Genomic DNA, 14,686 nt, shown 5'->3' on the forward strand with positions numbered 1-14,686 from the left:
GTGTTGGCTTATGCCAATACATCTATTAGATTACAACCTAAATTTCATTTTAGGTGGTCATTTTGCAGAACTATCGGTGCCAGGAGGTGGTCACGGTAGTACACACCAGTGACCCTCCATTGAAAAGTATGCAAGTCCGTTCTGCCAGTCATGGTGATTCCTCCCCACACCATAACAGACCCACGCCCGAATCTGTCATGCTGTCTGGCGTTAACGTTAGCATGACACTCATTTACATGCCTCCAAACGCGAGCACGCCTATCGGTGAATTCCAGAGTAAATCTGAACTCATCTGAGAACATTACACGCGCCCGTCGACGAATACCCCAATTTCTACGCTGACGTCATGTTGAAGACGTCTTATTGCAAATTAAATGTAACACACTAAAGCATAGATACGCTAAACAGTAAATCTTATGCAAGAACCGATAGGAAAGCAAACATGTATAGGATAAACTAGCACGCGGCAGATTTCATCAACCCTTTCTTGAAGTGTCAAATTTGAAAATGAACCCCTCCCACGTGTATGGCGCTATTGCGTGTCGCATGTGCAGCTCAGTGGTTCTGTTGGGGCGATAAGTTCTTCATCTGTGAACATACTCTCAAAGCATGTCAAATGTCCATGACTATTTATCATATCACAACCTGTATAGGTATTTGCATTTCAATATCTCCCACTTTTTTTGAAGAGTATATTTGAAATTAAAACACGAATTAGAATTCAATTTTGGCCCATTTCAATCGATATTGATGTTGTTATCTTACCATGAAAATATGGGATCCTCATATCAACTATATGAGTAACCACTACACAAGTCGTATATTCTACGAATATAAAGGTTTCGGGTGCCATTTGATATGATAAAAGGAAAACATATGAAAACATATCCCAGAAGACAACGCGGAAGTAATTAAAAATGGATGATTCACAATGCGTCTATTCAGAGTAACATACCAACCTGACGTTTCTTTTGCTGCTTAGTATATTTGAGGTTATTAAGAACATTTTAAATATACTATCCCTTTGAAGATACGATTATAACTAATAAAAAGGACGAGATAAAAGGCCAGACGTACAGCAAGTAATTTTCATTTGGATGTGTATTTACTTTTTAAAAATATCAAGAAGATCTATACGAGTATATACAAAACGTTTAAGTGGAATTCCATTAAGTTTTAAGTAGTTTCAACTTACCTTAAAACTTTATTTTTTAGACTACTTAGCAAATATTTTAGAGCTGAATCAAAATCTGAGTCTCTTAAAACTTCTTTTGTTCTGTGAATAAAGAATAATATGTTGTGATCTGGTTTATGATTGTATACATAAATTCAAACATAAAGAAATCTTCCGACAAATATGTATACAATTATAAAAAAATGATGGTACATTATGGTATATACATGTACACAACAATATCAACATTGCATTCTGTATTACCATATACTTCGCTGAAACCTAGTAAACCAATAAATAAACCTATACCAATAAGAGACATTTTACTAGTTATCTTGAAGGTGCCCTAGATTAACTAATTTTTAATTATGATGGAGATGATAACAGTTGATTCTCGTCATGCGAAAACATCTGAGAATACCAACTTCATAATAATAACAGTTGATCAAGTTCTCATAATAAAGTCCAATCTGATACAAATCATTTTTACTTGGAAAGTAAAGCAAATTGAACGAATTTGTGGGTGTTTCACATACATCTGAATTGGCAATTACAAAACTATGATGAAATTCTAGTAAATCTGTATTTATAGGCTGTGTATAGATACCCTCGATAAGTTTCAATTAGTCATAACATAAACAGTCCTCAGTTCGGTTAAGTGTCAGGTCCACTAAATAAATTCCGTAAAACGAAAGCTCTATACCCTTTTGCTAGTTACTTTATTTGAATACAGATTTAAACTCCCCGTGTAATGAATAGAGAACTAATTATAAAATCTTAAAGGGACAATAACACTCTTGCTGGCTTGAAAGCTCCAGAAAATAAATAATATCTCTATCTAAGTACTAGATGTTTAAGTGTCCTACCTGTTGTGTAAATTATCCATTACATCATATTTTACTTGTCCAGAGGGTTCGAAAATATTTTTAAATCGAAGTTTCATTTGAAAAGGTTTACGTTAGACGTTTCAAACCATTATGTTGAATTTTTCAAATTTTTTAAATAAGGTGTGTTAAGATGAAATTTGTATCCTCAATTAATTGAAATATTCTAAAATAGTACAATTTGTTGACCAGAATAAAGATTGGGACATATTATTCAGTTACAACAAGAGTGATATTGGGCCTTTAAATCAAGGTAAATATAGTAATTCTGCTGTATACAACAAGAATTGTAATATTTGTTCAATCCTACCAAAACGACGATGTAAACTGTAAAATACATATCTATTTTTTTTTAAATCCCTATACTGTTTTTTATTTGAAGGAAATTATCCGTATTGTCACAGAACTATCTGTGATTTGAAATAAACAACTCCTATATTTACCATAAAATCTGTTGTCTTAGTTGCATTTCTGTCTTTGGACAGAAACGTCGGTATTTGTACATACTTTTCAGTATATTAACTGATAGAATATGTTTATTAACATTAAAAATTGTATTATTAAACAAAAAACCTGTAATATTCCGGAATAACTTGTATATTAACGGCACTGTTCTGTTAATCCACAAAGTTGAACTGTTAATGCAGATTAACAACTGGGGCACTGGGCTATTGACAGTACATGTTAAAGAACCGTTAGCCCTAAACAGCAATATGTCGCTGATAGGATACTCCGCGGCATATGCAGGGAAGTTTCTGTATGTGATTCATCATTTTGTATTAGGGTTGTATTGAAAATTTTAAAAAATATAAGAAGAAGACACAGGAGAAAGTAATAAACCTTCAGAAATCACAAAATTTGAAGCCACGTCAGATTTCTTGCTCTTGTTTTTCTATTCATTTTTACTATTTTTGTAAATTCATAACTGAAACATTACATTTACAGAAATTAAATTATTTTTACAGAAAATGATTTTGTTTTATACTTAACCAAAGAACTACAAATATTATGGCAGCAGATTTACAGAAACATGCAATTGTGACTTAAAGGAGGCAAGTCGATAACCCAATATCATCCAGTCTTAGACATTGCAAACACGCTTATTGGTCAATTTAAATCAACATTGATGTTGTTATCTTACCGTGAAAAGATGAGCTTCTGATACCCAATATTTAATTTCCAGTGCCATTTGTAATGAATCGAATCGATGAACGAGGCTAAACATACACAACAGGAGAATACTACCGGTGTAGAATGGAATAACCAGGCGCCAAAGATTGCCATTCAATTTGGACTCTTCGCATATTTTGCCGAACATAACTGATTGGAAATTACAGTAAAAACAGAAACGATTGAATGTAAATCAGTTTATATACATTCATAATACATTCTAGGTGCCAAAGAACAGCGATTTAGCTCCTTTGACAGAAATTGTATGTTAAAAACCCACACAGAATAAATATAACAGAAAAAAATATCCAGTAAACCAGGTGCCGGAATTTTTTCTGTTTACTTTATAGAAACGTATATAAAACAAGTCAGTTGAACTAACGAAAATTAAGGATGATATGCATGTATCGATATACCACACTGTTTCACTAATTATCATAACACTATCATAAAACCCAGATACAAATTAAACTTAGACCTGTATTATGCTACATATCATATCCTATATATTAATAGAGATATTTACAACAGGGATGTCCCATAACCCTACAGCTGTTGGTATGTGCGCTATTGAGTTTGGTAATAGAGGTATTTTTGTATGCCAGGATTATGTCATATATTTTTACTACAGTTTGCAGATAGCCTATTAACAGCTTTGGTTGTTTAACTGCAGATACATATCAATCATTTGGATTTTTAAAAAATTAATCCCAGCAATATGTAAATCTAGATATAACTATAATCATTGTATTGCATTTCGATAAAGGAAAGGTAGATCTATAAATGCAATAGAATTGATATTGTTAGTTACTTTAAGTATCATGGATCTAGTTTCTCTTGTAAACTTAATTGCTTAATGTTAAGTAACAACTTTGATGCTAATATAAAATTCCATTTGAGGAAGTTAGGTAAAAAAAAAAGCTAGTCTCTGCAGAGCCACGTTGTTAAAGGGCCAATCCCGATAATTTTTGGGAGAATAAAACAGCTTAATTTTGTGTCAAAATGCCTTAAAACCCTCTACCTATGGGCCGAGCAAGTAACTCAATATTTGTGGTACGTTTGCAAACAACTTAAACCCGTCAGTCTTCATCTGGAAATGGAGACCGGTGTCCCAAACTGTATTATACGGCGTCTGGATAAAACCAGACCTTTTTTTATAAAAAATAATGTGTAGGTGACATTTACCGTCCGCTATCAAGTACAGCACATGGGTCATTCACTGTATAGACCTCTCAAGAAACGGGAATTGATTAACAGGTCACCCAACGAAAAAATTGACCCGAAATGTTAAAAGGGTTACGTGTCCGGATAAGCAGTTTTGACGTTCACGTCCAAACGACTCAATATTTTGAGCTGAAATTTTGAGACAAGGTCAATACACCATTCCTATATATGTTGGTGCTTAAATTTTTGAGACTGTTCTAATCGGGATAGTCCCTTTAACCTTGTCATGAAATTTGTTTCTAACAAAATAAATATTACTTCCCTATTGTACGGAATTCATTAGCACAAACTTAGACTAGTTGATGTCGCTCATGTATGTCATTTCTGGTTGTTTGTTGTTTTTATTTGCAATAATGTATATGTGTACCATAGGCCCAAAGCCTCCAGAGTAAATACAGATTATTAATTTTTTTAAAGCAAATGTATAAATAGATAACCAGATTATGATTTAGTAGTAAAAATCTAGCTGTGATAGTAATATTTGGACCTGATAATGGACACATAAAACAATGAGGGAATTGAATAAATCTTAAAGGTTAAATTAAATAAAGATAACATTTATTAGCGTAATTAATTTGTTAAAAGTGTTAAAGAGATGATGACATTTAAATAATAATTATAACATCGTGTGGGGGGTAATAATCTTAATTAGTGATATAAATATTATCATTAAATATTAATAATACTATGAGAAAATATCTGTCCAGTGGTTCCGGAAAATTTTAAAAAGCACTTTGTCGATCTGAATCCTGCCAATTGGTGTTTTGGGCGATGTCTTCAGTTGCCTTACTGTTGTTATTTTCACGACAGTGTCGATACAGGTAATATTTGAGAAGTGTTTTCTTTCTTACCTTTTACTTAATTCTGTGTATTTGTTGTTTTCTGCTCCAGAAATCGTTGTTATGGTTACAGTAAACAGTAATATGGAAAGTAAGATAAGTTTAGCCATGTTTTACAATTATTGCTTCCCGATGTCACCGGTAATCTGCAAAAAAGAAATAAACATAACAATAATAATACACTGACAATGAAAACACCCACTGTAATGATTTAAGTACTGGCGCAGATATAATGGAGCTAACCGGGAAATCAACGATAACCCACGGGGGTCATCACATCTTTACTTTAGGGGAAAAAAATAGGCACAAGGGGTAAAAATCAAAAGTAAGAACATATCTGGTGACGTCGACGCATGGATGCGATAGGACTCTAAATAGCTGTTTGTTTATGGGACCCTTCTCCACTCTCCTTTATACCCCACGTCTGCACCATAAATTCGTGATTTTAATTCTTTATGTTGAGAAAATTGATCTCTGGGGCGCTTACGCGATCGCGAAAACACCCTGTTCTTATGCTGTCGTGATCTGACGTTGTTACATTCAGAAATGCAAGATTAAAGTGTTTCTCACAAATGACTGTATTCTGTAATCTGGTTTCTAGTCTACGATCATTGAAAGCTATATTTGGCTTTTGAAAGTCCGCTCCCACTTTCTATTTACTGATTATAAAATTTATGAATATATTAACTACAAAATATTTAAAAAAAAACCAGAATTTCAAAATTTAACACAACAACAAAAAGAAGGATTAACACCTGTTCCATAATTTAATGGATTGTTTAGCGAAAACGCTTGTTTTGATTGTTTGGTGTGAATTTGCATGACAGAGGATTTTCCGGTTTCTCTTGTTTGACATCTAACTTTCAATGAAACATTGACGCGCACCTGTATTACCATTAGCAAACAAAAATAACCGGATTTTCGAAACAACGCCGGATAAAGAGTTTCATTTTCGGGTATTTTGTAATTCATTTGACCATGATCATTATGGTGGCCAACTTAGATTTGACAATGACCATTACGCTGGCCATCTCAGATTTGACAATAAGGTCTTACGTTTTTAACATTGCGAATAGTTTTATGGATAGATTGGCCAATATAACATATGTATAGAGACCAAACATGGTTTGGTGGCTATCTGGCGACCATAATGGATTTCACGTTTTCTAACTGGCGGTAGGATTTAATGGATTGCTTGGCCCCTAAAAACTAGGTATAGACATTTAAATTGTCCCCTAACATGAATAGGGGAGTAATTGTGGTATGTTATATGAAATGGTGGTCATCTACGACGCCATTTTGAAATTTACCCACCTTCCCCATGATTCAGAGTGACAACCCATGTTTTTTTTTACTCCCACGGGGGTCAACACGATTCAAGAATCAAATAGGGGGATATATAAATGCACACAGGACTCCCCTTCTGGGGTCATAACGCAGAATTCATTGGATTTGTATAGACACCAAAATCAACGTTCTAGGATGCTCATTGTGACAGTTTATATAGTTTGGTGGAGACCATCTTGGATTTCACAAAGACGTCTTGCGTTTTCCATTCAGCGGTGGTTGTAATGGATCGCTTTACCCTAAACCCAGGTATAGACACCAAACTTATTCCCCTAAAGTGAATAGTAAGAGCTTTATGCTCAGTTATATTGACTGGTGGCCATCTTGGACACCATTTCGAATTTCATGCCATAGTGATAGGATTTTTGAAATCTGTGGTATTGATTTCCTAAGGGTAGACACCATACTGGCTGGGTTTGGAGGTCAATATTTACACGTTGTTTAGGAATGAGTGCTCTCGTACGTGATTGGGCGAAGCCGGAATTATTCAAAATGGCGCCAGATAGTTTCTACAAGGGGTAAAGATGAGTAACTCCATGGAGGGTTAGTACTGGACCAATAGATCATAAAACGCTTAATTCCCGGAAATTCTGCACACTGGCCACGCTAAATTAGGATGCTGCAAAATTAATAGCATTAAACAAAGTCCACATTGCCCGCACGTTCTAAGTAATTGCATAAACGGTCCTTTGCACCATCCTTGTCAGTGGTGCAGGAGGGATGGAAAACCGAGGTCACGTGTGTACATGTTCGAGTAGGCCGACGTGCCGCTGTCTGGGCAAGATTTCCCTAATAACACTATGTATGGCGTATGGCCATCGGTGTAAAACAGTAGGGCGCTAAACACTATTTTATTTCATTTCATTTCTTGGTGCCACATGATAAAAGTCATTACCAGAAAGTTGTAAAATGATCCTTGTTTAACAATCAATAATACGTACTAATATATAGTGTCGTGGTAGACACCATAGACACAGAGCAATTATTGTTCTAAATGCAATCAATTAATACAAAGGCTATCTCTTAGAATGCAAAAAAAAAAAACCCAAAAAAACAAACAAAAACAACCCGCAAAAATCAAAAAAAAAAACAACAAAAAAAAAAATAATAATAATTTAAAAAATATAGTAATTGGTTACTTAACAATCCAACCTATGGCAATATTGTAGTTAAGTGCAAAACCTGGTGTGCAAAAAGTTAAATCGGGTAAATTGTAAAGAGACTGACATTCAAGTATCAGAATAAAAATTTCCAAAAATGAGACAGCGCAAATGTCACAGACATGCTATACTTAGCCACTGATTACTTGGAATGTGAATGGCCAAGTCCAGTTCCTTACAACGTATCCATGACATGGGGATAAAGCTGGCAATTGCTAACACTGTATCAGTACACCGAAACATTGTATTTTGTGTTCTCATCTTCACTCTGATAATCTGGCATATCCACACGACTGAATAAGCTGGTTAACTTTGCTAATCTTGTTCGCGTTTAATAAACACATTTCGTTGAAATAAAATAATATAGCATCGTTTTGTAGGCAATGTGTAATATTAATATGACAGGGCGGGTTTTTTTTTTACACAGGCTAGCCTGTTCCCAAATCCCATTCAGATATCCTAACTAGAAATACTGTTTAAAAAGCAAATATATGAAAGACCAAATTAACATACTGTTTACACACTAGTTAAATCTTTAATTTATAACTTCTGATATTAAGCTTATGTAAAATGTCCCAAGGTCGCCAAATTCGACAAGAAACCCTTTAAACTAACATATTAAGCTTGGGTTTGTATTTTTCTGGGAGCAGAGTGTACATATTTTCTGCAGCAATAATTAAGAATTCGAATTTTTGGTTGACATAAATTCACATTATTGGGAACATAATCGTATTTTTTACAACATGCCTAACTCTATAATTGTTTTCTATCTCTTCTGATTTGTATTTCGTAGATGCGATTGCCCTTTATTTTTTCTGTAAAAGCCCTTGGCAAACACAGGTTATGTAAGCATGAACTTGTGTTATTTAAGAAGCAGAATCACAAAATGTATAGTAGGCCTACTCCAAATACAACCATGTGAAATGGAAAACAAACTGAAAGTCTAAATCAATAAAATATTTCAAGATAGCAAATTAAACAAATAGTTTTCCCACACATTTCCATATACTAAACCAAATTCATTTAAGGCAGCTTAGGAACTTTATTCATTAGAAGTGAAATTTATAAATCAATGAAAAGAATAATAGACATTTTTTAACTTCCGGTGTCCTGGGAGACACATAGCCATTAATGGTTGCTTGATGGGTGCAGTTTCCGGTCTCAATTTTAACCTTGTTTTTTTACCAAAGACCTTTAATGCTAATGTAAATATTATTGCTAATACTTCAATAATGGCATTTTGGTTAAGAATTTTCGTAAAATTGTCTTTATAAAAGATGTCAAAGAGAATTTTGAACAAGTGTGTATTTAGAGCTTTTATGTTGGAAGTGGGCCTGTATCTCCGTCTTACTTTGAAATATGAAACTGTAAGTTGTTTAGACTAGCATCATCTGTAATACGGATATCAAAATAAGTGTTTATAGAAGAGCTCACTCGGTATATTATCACTCCATCAAAATCACGACTGCACCACGTCACGGAAAGCAAATTACACGAAGTACCGATGATTCCCCCCCCCCTTCCAAAGTCGAGTCCTGTTACTTAACTCTTGGATGCAAATAAAGTAAGCTAACCATTCAGACACGCTTTAAACGTATTGAGTATTCCCTGCATCACGGTCTTACAATGACATAATTGCACATCTCCAATTCTAATTGTGCCTAATATATAGAATTTTTTTTCTGAAAGGTTATTATTAAATAGGTTATAAAAACTATATTTCATGCCCTGCTCGCCAATTAATATTAACCAAAAAAATAATGAGACTTTTATATTTCTTTAACTTCGACATTTTTTTAGACAACAGCATAATCAATCTATCTCGAAACGATTTGTTACTGTTAAAGACCTTTAACAACATGAACTATAGGAAGCCCATATTTGACATTTTCTAATGCGCTGATATGTTTTTTTTTCTGTCAAATAAATACCTAAATTGAAAATACAATACCAATTTATTAACTCAAGTTTGTAGCGCAGTTCTCATTAAAGGGACACCCCTGCCACTTATTCTGATGAAAATACATTAGATGGTATATTTGTTGGATTCCTTGTCGTATTTCAGATTTATATTACAAACAAGAACTGGTCAATTTGTAAGGATGCTATAAACACGTACGGCCTCTTCCGCTTAAAATGACATTTGAGTTTTTTAAGTAACACTCGTTCAAAGCTGTTGCCAAACTCTTGCGTCCAACACTTCTTTTTTATTCATATTATTTTTTCAAATGTGTCGAATATATCTTTAAAATTTTGATATAAATCACACCAATTGCCACACATCTGTAACCTATAATATTACTGGTGATAACAAAGCATCATGCATGATACATTATCAGATATGTGGCCACAAAAACATGAAGATTGTACATCATTATGTGGCATGTGGAGGGCGTAGCGCAAGGATCGGTGGCGCCCAGGGCACAGCTCGGCTACCAGAAAGTGGCTAAAACGTAGAGATAATATACTGATGTGTTTGTTATTAGCTATGATTGGATGTCTAGTTTCGCCTTGCAAACTTTATGTCTTTATTAATGCATGTAACATCTTAAAAAAATAATATATTTTTAGACTTTTAGGACTAATTAGACATACCCGGTCCAGTGTAATGACATAACTTTCGATTAACTGCAAATATCGAAGATCATTCAAAATTACGGTGCATTACTACTACTAACGTTTCTCAATTCAAACATCTTAAAAATACAAGAGGCAAAAAAAGGGTAACATCTGTTCATTTGTCATCAAAAATAAAAGCTTATGTTGGTTTGATACATGATTAAAATCAGGGTTATAATGACAGGCTTTGGTACAAAGATCGTATCTAATTGATGAGTATTTATCACAGTTAAAAATAAAGTGTTCTTCGTCCTCAACTTCACCTCTATCACAATAAATACAAATACGTTCACATACATTTTCGTTTTTTTTTTATCTATTCTCAATTGTAATGATCCACATCTTAGCATGGGCAGTACTTTCCTATGTGACCTATTTCTAAGTTTACACACATAAATTTCAGTGCATATTTCCGTTTTATACATTCTATATGACCTTAATTTATTTACATTTGCATTAGTCTTGTCATTCCACAAATTAAGAGTTCCACGTGCCCTTCGCTCTATCCCAGAGTGAACACAAATCTTCCTTATCTTGTAGAATGCCAAGTTTCTTTTTACCTGGACTAAATGTGCGATAATCCCATGATGATTTCCTCTTTATTGATCATTTATGGACAACTTTACACAAAGCATTGATGGAATTAGAATTGATTCTATTCCACAATCTAAAAACTTCTGTTTTAATTATGACGACCCTTGGAGCCAGCCCATATCGCCCCTTGCGGCTATATTACTACTTCTTTTACTTAATCCGATAAAAAAATTGACATGCATTAATATGTAAATTATTAATACACTTATGTACATTAATACCTCAAATTCCTGGCGCATATGTAAATATAGGCCCCACAAGAGATTCGTATAAATGTGTATATGCTTCATGACTAAATCCTCAACATTTTATAAACTTTGTTTTAATTACCTCAAGAGCTCGATTAGCAGACTTAGCCAATTCTTTTGCACTGAAAGCATAATCACAATGTTCATTTAACCACACAACCAAATATTTGTAACAACTACAGTAATCGCACATAATATTACCGCATGTAAAGATAGCATTACTCCTGCTGATGCCAGGGTTTCTAAAATGAACAACCTTCGCCATAGCTTGATTGATTAGTATTCTCCATATACTACACCAGACATTGAGAATATCTAAAAGTTTGTGTAGCTTAATTTCATCAGGAGCTAATAGAACAATGTCATCAGCATAGAGTAATGTTGATATCATAGTATGTCAATATTAGTACCACAATTTGCATCATTTAGAACATTCGGTCATGTGACTATTCAATCTGACCGAGCACGTGATGTTATCGTACAAGGACAATATACTTTTCAGAAATTTACCAGACACCCCTACTGACAAAACTTTATACATGAGACATTCTCTGTTAACGGAATCGAAAGCGTGTCGAGTATCAACAAAACAAGCAAATGGATTCTTTATGATATTATTCAAGACATATATGATCCACACAATTTTGTCCTAACAAAAACTATTTTGTTCTTCTGCTAAAATGTCATTATTTTCTAACCAAGTAGATCAGTACATCAGCATATACTTTACAAAGAATTGCTATCAGTGTTATGCCCCTGTAGGACAGGGGATCTACCTGCCCCCCACCCCACCACATCAGACTCTGCGGTGGGCTTAATAATCCCTTTTAACCACGGATATAAAAGCTTAACACAAGTATCATTTCTTATAATCTCGAAACGGCATTGCGCACTTCCCGAAGTGCCATGTCAAAATTTACAAATCACAGTTTAGGTCTGTAAATACTACCCGCTCACGTTTTATTTTATCCAAATGAGCGTCATCCCAAGTATCGAACGTTTCACAGTTTAACATTCTTTGCGTCTGTAGCGAACCAATTTTCATTGGAATCACTGTTTTACGTTTAGTTGCTATTCCTATGTTACCAATTTGTACAGGTTCTCTACTTGCGATTTTCCTTTTGTCTAAGTCGTGCATTTTGATTGGCTTCTGTACACGGCATATATTAAGTCTCGCCTTCATGGCGTTAAATATAACTTTCCGCGTAGAAACTGGTTGATTTGGTGATATATTTTGAGTTTGCTTCAAATCTTTCTCAAAACATTGTATTCGCCAGGGAATACCCCTGCTATAAAAAAATCTATTAAAAGAAGTCATGTTTGTGTCAAGTTTTCTACTTTCCATATATACCAAAATTGCCATACCCGACAAAAACTATTTCTAGGAAAGTATCTTTAAGACATCAAACCTCTTCAACGTTTCGATTTAACAGATGGTTTATACCCGCGTCAGGCAGGATTATATGCTTAATTGTAATAAATAACAATAATCAATCAATTAAAAACTGACAGCTTTGCTTACCACAACCCGATGTGATTCACAACTGAATCCTTCAGAAAGAACTGCATAGTACCATATCTTATCTCGAGATAAGGTTTCTTATCTAGGCGCAGCCGGGAAGTGCTACAATATTTTCATCAAACGTGTACAGTTGGGCGTTTCGGATAAAATGCGATGCGAGTCAATAGTTTTCGTGACGCATGAAATTCGATCTTTCTAATACTGTATATATTACAGTTCTATAAATTTAAATTGTCCACAGCTGAAAGGCCAAGCTCTTAAACACACACAGTGGTCCATAGATAAATTGACATCTCCTTACTACTACAAGACCATTACTCGAACCACAGAAACAATAATTACCTAATATATTTTCTGTATTTTACACGTAGACGACTGAATACTATGTTTTGTATGGAACTGAAGTGATTGAAGAAACTTAAGTCTACTCTCTAGTTATTTTGCTTTTTCAATACGTAATTAAAGAGTATATCTCAATATAGCCATAACTCGGAAGAATGTCCTTTACGGTGCGTAAACAATGTATACACATTAAATAAAATTGTTAGAAACAAATGTTTTTGCTTTAGATCCAAGACGCAATATATATATTCGAAATAAAGATGTTTTAGGAAAGGAAACTAGGTTTTTGCGAGTACTTTCCGCTTTATTAAGCTTCTTCAGGCAAACTTTGCCAATTCCAACAATTTATATATTTGTTTAACGACGATAGTGGTATTTTTTATTGTTGTTAAGTATGTCGTTTCATAATGATTACTTCTTTGACCTAAATAAAAGGGTAAATATAATTTTCTCATTTGAACCTTCTCTGTTTTGAACCAAAATTTTGTTGTCCGCCGATTGGCTGACAAGCTAAGTCGGCTACCCAATCAAAGTTCACACTAAAAATAACAACCAATGAGGTAAGCTAAAACCATCGGATATATGCTTTCTGATTGAAGGGTCTTTCTAATCTGGTACCAATGAAAAACGTGTTAGTCCACCTTTTACATTAAGCCAGATTTACAAATGTAAATTTAAAGGGAGAACGATTCCTTGGATACTGGGGATAGAAAAGGATTTGTTTTTTCCGAAATTAGAACTACCAAAAATATAATTATAGACAATCATTTGCTTTCAGTGAGTTGGGTTTATTACGAATGTAATTTCTAAATATAATAATGTTAATTAATCGAGAAATTACATACTCTCTTTTACAATGCATGCTCAATGAGCCGACCCACCTTTACACAGCGATTTGTTTAAAAGTAACATCAACTTAATAGAATAAGAGAACCCCAATGGATATATATTCAGTATAACATGGTGTTTTCCTGTATATAGTATAGCCCCATGCGCTCATTCCTGGTCAGATTCAATTTGTGACACCACTTTACTCCGGAAACTGTGTAGATGGAGCTATGATATGTTTTATAGGATTAGTGTGGTAAACCACGACTATTCCTTGGATTCTTATGTAATCATCGATAGATGACTATATCTAAACTATATGGAAAACAAATTAATAAATACCGCCATAACGAGTTATATAAGTCTTTAGAAATGAATTGGTGGTGGTGGCGTGTGTTTGCGTTGGTGAAGTGGGGGGGGGGGGGGAATCATGGAAACGTATCTTTAAAGTTAAGGAATTCAAATTCGTTTTCAGTATGTATCTGTGCATACATATTTTCAGAAAAATTACTTTTGAATAAACTGTACCAATTAGGATATTTCAAATTGAAGCATTGAATACGTTGAAGCAATAAAATACACATTTTTCTATCCAAACACTCCTAAGCCTATGTTTAGCTAATTTATACAACGACATGCTTCATTTAGCTAATAGCCTTATCTCTAATCAATTAATAAGATAAAAGACATCTTTCTGGTAAACTACAAAGCTAAGATTCTAATTAAATATATTAT

At 34.0% G+C, this 14,686-nt stretch overlaps 1 long non-coding RNA gene across 2 annotated transcripts in view; it reads right to left on the reverse strand.

Annotated features, from left to right (window-relative positions):
- The window catches only part of LOC126825430 (uncharacterized), a 48,199-nt gene that overhangs the window by 5,108 nt on the left and 28,405 nt on the right, over positions 1-14,686 (reverse strand). For both annotated transcript variants that reach the window (XR_008788613.1, XR_007681942.2), the window contains 2 exons: positions 5,304-5,437; positions 1,196-1,276 (listed from right to left, as the gene is read on the reverse strand). This is a non-coding gene — a long non-coding RNA (uncharacterized LOC126825430). The remainder of the gene's footprint in view (positions 1-1,195; positions 1,277-5,303; positions 5,438-14,686) is intronic.

This window comes from Patella vulgata, chromosome 6, assembly GCF_932274485.2.
Source record: "Patella vulgata chromosome 6, xgPatVulg1.2, whole genome shotgun sequence".
NCBI lineage: Eukaryota > Metazoa > Mollusca > Gastropoda > Patellidae > Patella > Patella vulgata.